The sequence below is a fragment of the Oratosquilla oratoria genome, chromosome 36, assembly GCF_046742065.1.
Source record: "Oratosquilla oratoria isolate Oo_2021 chromosome 36, ASM4674206v1, whole genome shotgun sequence".
NCBI lineage: Eukaryota > Metazoa > Arthropoda > Malacostraca > Stomatopoda > Squillidae > Oratosquilla > Oratosquilla oratoria.
Window position 1 is genome coordinate 46,109,396 of NC_134812.1, and position 7,500 is coordinate 46,116,895.

A 7,500-nucleotide genomic window follows, 5' to 3' on the forward strand; every position below is an offset into this window, starting at 1 on the left:
TCAATGTATTTAAGAGCTTTTCGTATTTGTAGTCCTGAATTTATTGATGAAGAAATCAGAAATGTTTTTAACATTGGGCTAGAATTAGAATACCCTAAGCAATTCCTTGATATTGCTTACAATTTTGCAAGGAAATAGTTTTTAACTCCTCAACCTAAGTCACTTTTCAATTATCATAATGTTTTAATTTTACCATTTCAAGAAAATTTGTTAAGTATCACAGAATTATTAAAAAGGTTTAACGTAAAGGTAGTTTTTAAACATGATAGTACAGTAAAACATAAACTTATCAACAATAGTATTGAAATAAAAAAAGGATGCATTTATAAAATTCCTTGCAAAATGTGTAATCAATTTTACATAGGTCAAACTGCCAAACCCTTAAACATTAGAATTGAACAACACAAGAAAAATGTCAGGGATGGCAATAATTCTAGTGGTATATTCAAGCATATTGAATTAAATAATCATCCAGTTGATTGGGGTAATGCCCAGGCAATCTATTATACCAACAACATAATAGCAAGAAATTTAATAGAGTGCAGTTTGATTCATACCACTAGTAATCAAAATACCAACCTACATAAAGGCTTGTACAAACTTGATAATTTCATTTGTCAAGAAATTAGTAAGATAATATCATGTAAAATGTAATCCAACAAATTGACTTAATGTCGCCCTATATAAGTAGTAGAAACAGTGACCCTTGGCGACTGTGACCATCGTAAGATAATTGACAATGACCTTTCGCTCTCTTTGGCGACTGTGACCTGATGTCGCCCGACTATCGTAAGATAATTGACAATGACCTTCAGCTCCCCTTGGCGACTGTGACCTAATGTCGCCCGACCATCGTAAGATAATTGACAATGACCTTCCGCTCTCTAGGGGGTAATTGGTCGGTATGCTTATTCAAAACTGTCCTAGTCCCCTTTGTATCATGTATATAATGTCTATGTATTCCTATCACTATGTACTTGTTGCACTGAAGATGTAATATACGAAAGCGCTCTGCTTCGTTAGTTTCTTTTTCCAAGTGGTCTACTTTGCATATATATACATATATACGTATACATATTTCATGTGTATACATATACTCATTCATTTCGCCAGGAACCCTTTGGTTGTCAAGAGCTTACAACCTATTGATTGACTCTATGACACTTTTCCTTTTATTCAATGCATCGTACCGCCGTGTTATTCTCTTTATCTCCTGGACATCTCGTCGACGGCAAAAAGGATTCATTCCGCGGAAGCGTCTTACTGAGATTTGTGGATTTTGCCCTGTCCTGCGGCATGACGCCTTCTGGGGCTTGGAGCAGTTCGGGTTCCAGCCACAGGATTGAAATTCGAGGGAATATAAATCAGGCTCACCGGCACTGCGAGTGACACGCCTTTCACGGTTCGAAGCCAGAAGATCAAATAACCATTCGGTGCCTATTTATTTATTTCCCATAAATTTATTTAGTTACTAGATTAGTTTGTTGCTTAGTTGATTGATGAATTAGTTATATATGCATCACACAAGGAGCATTCTATTTGTTATATGTTATAGATTGTATGGACACGTCCCCAGGCTCGCGGCATAACTACACGTGCAGTTCATCCTTTAGTCCGCTAGAGATAATCAGAACCGAATCTGCAAAGTATCTTAAAGTCACAGTGTTGAAGGAGTTAACTGTATGATGATTCTTTCTCGCCCCCCTTTGGCACTAACAGAAAAAATAATTACAGCTGTCATCATCTCAAACTTGTTGAGTATATGATTAAGCTCAATGATCCTTTCAGAGAAGGAGGTTTCTTTACAGCTGAATGAAATCCTCCGGCACTAGGCAGAATGAAATACCTATGTGTGTAAAGACACTCCAGTTTAATGAGCTAGAAAGGACATTTTGATTAAGCAGATTCAAACGTTAGCCTTTTATTACAGAGACGGATAATTGTGGAATTTAGTCTAGGTCTAGGGCCCTGCAGGGATGCCACGCGCGCAAACACTTAGATTACTGACCCATAATGAGTTTGGGTAGCCATAATTCATAAAGAGCATGTCTTTTTTTTTCTTTTCTTTTTTCTTTTTTTCTCCCACCTCACTGGAGCGAAACTAGTCGATAACAATTGACCATGCGGCATGTAGTATTAATATACACGGTGCCACCAGAATATAATCGAGGGTGCTAAGGAAAGGAATACTAAAACCTAGTGGCAACCAGAATAAAAGTAAGAAACATCCAATACGGAAGGAGCTAATCCAGATATGCTCTAACCACATCGCCACCGACAGGGTTTCACAAGGATGAATGAAATGTCCTGGCGTCAGCCGTGGTTAAAAAAAAATATGTTATTTGGTACAGAAAGGTAACTGAGGTAAGCTGTAACCTCTTTGCTACCGAAAGAGTGACACGGAGATGACACAAGACACCGTCGTTGTTGCAGGCAGAATTGAAGGAAAGGCGCCGTCGTCTAGTACAGAACAGGTTTATCAAGAAGAGCTCTATCCTCTTCACTACTAAAGGGGCCCCAATGAGGATAAACAAGAGAGCCTAGATGCAACGTGAACGAAAGGGAGAGAGCCTCTTGCTACGTCAGACGTTAACAAGGCAAAAAAACAAGGCCGCTGGGAAGTCGCCGATTCGTTTAATTTGTAATCGACGAAGCGACAGACATCGTCACCCTGTAAGAGGAAAGACAGTCAGGGCCTCGTTCCCTGTGTATGTCATGACGAGGTTACGCCAGAGGGCACTTTATACTGCGGCAATATATCATCACCTTTGCCACAAGTACTTGAACTGCCAGGACAATCAGCAGTCGCTGGAAGCCGTTGGGTTCCCACAGTTGGTCCGTGTCGTGTGAAGCGAGGTTAAACCTAACCTCTCCCCAGATACATTATCATGTCATTTCAGTGAAGTACATTGGAAGACAAATGCCGTGTTGACCCAACTTGCATCATGCAAACATAACTTCTAAGATTTATTCTAACCTGGCAGAGATTCCAATCAGGTAAAAAACAATATGTTTCTTGCTAGATCAGCAAACGTAGCAAAATATGCATATGTAACTCCTCGTCACGGTAACCCCTCTTGTATTCTATTTCTTTCCAAGCCTCACCCGTCTCCTCAACTGAATGAAATCGTCTTGGCATGAGCCAGAATAGAATATGTAAAGAGCCCCACCGTAACAAGGGTCTTGAGATATACGAAAAAAAAAGTAATTCAACGAAATGTGGGAATTACAAGTTAGCTGTTCAAGCAGATCGGTGATAAGATACCCACCAGTTTGAATATATGTACGTATATATATATACAGATATATATTTGTGTATATATATATATATATATACATATATACATATATATATATATATATATATATATATATATATAAATCACGGTAAAACCACTGTTGGAGTAAAAAAGACTGGTGACAGGGAATCTATATATTTCAATTGCAAACTGCAATCCTCTTCAGTAGATTCCATTTTTGTATCTACTGAAGAGGATTGCAGTTTGCAATAGAAATATATAGATTCCCCATCTCCAGTCTTTTCTACTCCAACGGTGGTTTTACCGTGATTGACAAATGTGTGAATACATTTTTCACCTGTAATATATATATATATATATATATATATATATATATATATATATATATGTATGCATGTATATATATATATATATTATATATACATATATATACATACATACATACATATACCAAAGGCTTTTTCCCCCTTACATGGGAGGTAGCCAAAAAGAAAAAGGCATAGAAACCACTCCCACCCATTCCATCCCCTACGTATTCCACTCCCATCCACCCTCCTCCCTCCCTCTCATCTTGGCACCTCCTGGATGAAGGGTCATCCCTGCATCCTATCCACTGCCCTGGGTCAGAAGCAGTATCACAAGACACAGAACATCCACAGCAAGCCAGCTTCATTAATTCGGCGCTCCCCCTCTACGTCCCATCATGCAGAAAAGGAGAAGACGGGGAGAAATCCCTTCGGGCTGCGTCAGGTTTTCTCATACATACTTCCTCACCCCCATTCCCCACACACTCCCCCTAATGCATCACAACATCATCCATACACAACCCTTCTCCATTCACCCCTATCTTCTGTCCTCTCCTGTCCTTCCTCTACAGACATTCCTCTCTTTTGTCATGCCCCTTTCACCCCATCCATCCATCTCATCCTAGGATACCCCCTCATATTCCCTCCTTCCACCTCTGCCTTCCACACCTCTTTTACTAATGTTTCTTCACTCATTCTTTCCATGTGTCCAAACCATCCTAATATTCTTTCATCAACCCTATCTCCTAGCTCCCTTTCCACCCCTGTTCTCCTCCTCAACTCCTCATTTCTCACTCTATCTAGCCTAGTAACCCCTATCATGCTTCTCAGACATTTCATCTCAAATACATTCAAACTCCATCTCTCTTTCTCTCTCATGTTCCATGTTTCTGCCCCATACAGTGCTGTCGGCACAATCACTCCTTCATATAACCTCCTCTTAGCATCCATTCCCAGATGTCTATTTCTCATTACACTTTTTAATCCACCAAGGCATTTACTCACTTCTCTCAATCTACATTCTACCTCTACCCCACTCCTCCCTTTCCTGTCACATTCGCATCCAAGTATCTAAAACTATCCACTTCCTCCAGTCTCCCTTAATGCTCACTTCCAGCTTGTTGTCACTCTCTCCCCTTGTACATGTCATCATCTTACTTTTGCCCACATTTATATTCAGCTTCCTTCTTTCACACACCTTCTCAAACTCTGTCACAATAACTTCCTCAATTCCTCCTTTCATCCTGCTACAAGCGCAGTGTCGTCAGCAAACAACAACTGATTTATTTCCCACTTTTCTCCATTCTTTAACCATCTCCAACCCCTGACCCACCACCCTTGCATTCACCTTTCACACCACCCTATCCATGTATAGATTGAACAGCCAGGGCGACATAACACAGCCCTGACGAAGTCCCACCTTTACCACAAACCATTCACTTGCTCCATTTCTAATCCTAACACAAGCTCTACTACTCTTGTAAAAAATCTGAACTGCTCTTAACAGCTTTCCTCCTATACCATATATCTGCAATACCTCCCACAGTGCCTTCCAGATCCATAAAAGCCCCAAAAACATCCTTACCTTTTCCTATAGCTTTCTCGCATATCTGTCTTACCACAAAAATCTGATCTACACAACCCCTTCCTGTCCTAAAACCACATTGTTCCTCACCAATTACTCCCTCTGTTCCTCTCCTAATCCTCTCAATCAAGATCCTCCCATAAGCCTTCCCAACTACACTTAACAAGCTAATCCCTCTGAAACTACTACACTCATACTTGTCCCCCTTCCCCTTGCAAAGCGGAACGATACAGGCACTCCTCCAGTCCTTCGGCACTCTACCCTCTCTCCAGCAAACATTAAATAACCTCACCAGCCAGTCCACCAACACTGTACCTCCTTTCTTCAGACATTCTGCATAGTATCCATTCAACCCAGGTGCCTTACCTGCTCTCATCATCTTAACATCTACTTTCACTTCATCTTTCCCTATTTCTTCTCCGTTTTCCTCACACATCACGGTCATTTTCTTTGCGCTTCCCACTGCAACTAACTTTCCCTCCCTATATTCTTTCACATTTAGCAACTGCCTAAAATACTCTGCCCACCTTCCTCTCACTGCCTTCTCTTCCATTATCATCTCTCCATCTGCACCTTTTACCTTTTCTTCTATACTTGATTCGCCTCCTCTTCCTCTTTTAATTTCTTTCCAAAACATCTTTTTATTACTTTCAATTTTTTTGTCATACTCTTACCCCATTTCACATCTACTCTCCTCTTTGCTTCCTTTATCTTATGCTTAACTTCCCTTCTCTTTACTTTGTACCTCTCATACGATTCTCTCGTCCTAATTTGTAGCCAATCTATGAAAGCCTGCTTCTTCTCTTCTACACCCTTCTTTGCTTCCTCATCCCACCACTCACTACCCTTCCTTCTATTTCCTCCCGCCCTCCTTGTTCCACGCACCATCCTTGCACACCTTATGACTCCCTCCTTGCACCATCCCCATTCCTCCTCTACTCCTAGTTCTACTCTATCCTTCACTCCCTCCCACTCCTCTCTCAGTTTCTTCTTATACTCCTTCTCCTTTTCTTTCTCATTTAAGCAGTTCACTCTAAGTACCTCCCTACCTTCTGCCCTTTTCCTCTTTCTCCACCTATTCTCCACTCTCAATTTACCTTCCACCAGAAAATTATCTGACATTCCCCCACTCTCTCCCCTTAGAACATGTACATCCTTAACTCTTCCTACCATACTCCTGGTCACCACTATATAGTCCATTAACGCTCTATCTGCCACCCTTCCATCCAACACCCTCTCTCATGTGTACTTATGCTTAACTTTCTTCCAAAACACTGTATTTGCTATCATCAACTCTCTTTCTAGACACATCTCCATCATCAATTCTCCACTACGATTTTTACCTGGAACTCCATACTTCCCAATCACTCTGTCTATTGGTTCGTTTCCTACCTTAGCATTAAGGTCTCCCAATACAACTACATTGACATTTCTCCCTAATCCCTCTATGCACTCATTTAAATCTAACCAAAAAGCCTCTTCTTACTACCAGGTCCATACGCACTTACAAAACCCACATCTCACTTCCGAGCTTCACCTTCATCCGCATCAACCTTGAAGAAACCTCCTTACACGCCACTACACGCTTACCTATCTCTTCACTTACTAGTATAGCCACCCATTCTCTCCCTCGTACCCTCTTCACTCCTGAAAACCTCCCACTACACTCCCAAACTCACATTCGCCCCTCCCTTTTATTTTAGATTCACTCAAAGCCAGCACATCCATCTTTCTTCTCACAAACATACTGCCTATCTCTTCCTATTTATTCTCATCTCTACCACATCCACGCACTTTAAAAGACCCAAACCTTAGGGTACTGGTTGGAAAACTCCCAGACCCTCTTATGCCTTTACCTTTTTTTTTAGGAATGTCCACTTTGGAACTACTAGCAGGGCTCCTAATCCCATCCCCCGTCCCGTTTTTTGTCGCCTCTTACGACTTAAGTGGGAAGACTTGGTTATAGCATTCTTATCCCCTACCACAGGGTAGGCAAAAAAAGGAAATGAATATTCAGAGAAAAGGTACTGGACAGTAACAAGGGGTTGGGGGACAGCATAATGGAGGGACAGTCGTAGTATAAAAGTGTCATCATTTCTCTATGAACAGAGTTTTCCTCTATCACAGACAAAATGATGTGTGCCTCTGGTCCGTAGGGGCGCCCCATATAGACCCTAAAGTATCAACTGCATGCTACTCTGCTACAATAACATGCAGCCAATACCCCAGACGGGGGTCAATAACCCAGACGGGATATATATATATATATATATATATATATATATATATATATATACATATATACATATATATATATATATATGTATGTATATATACATATATATATGTA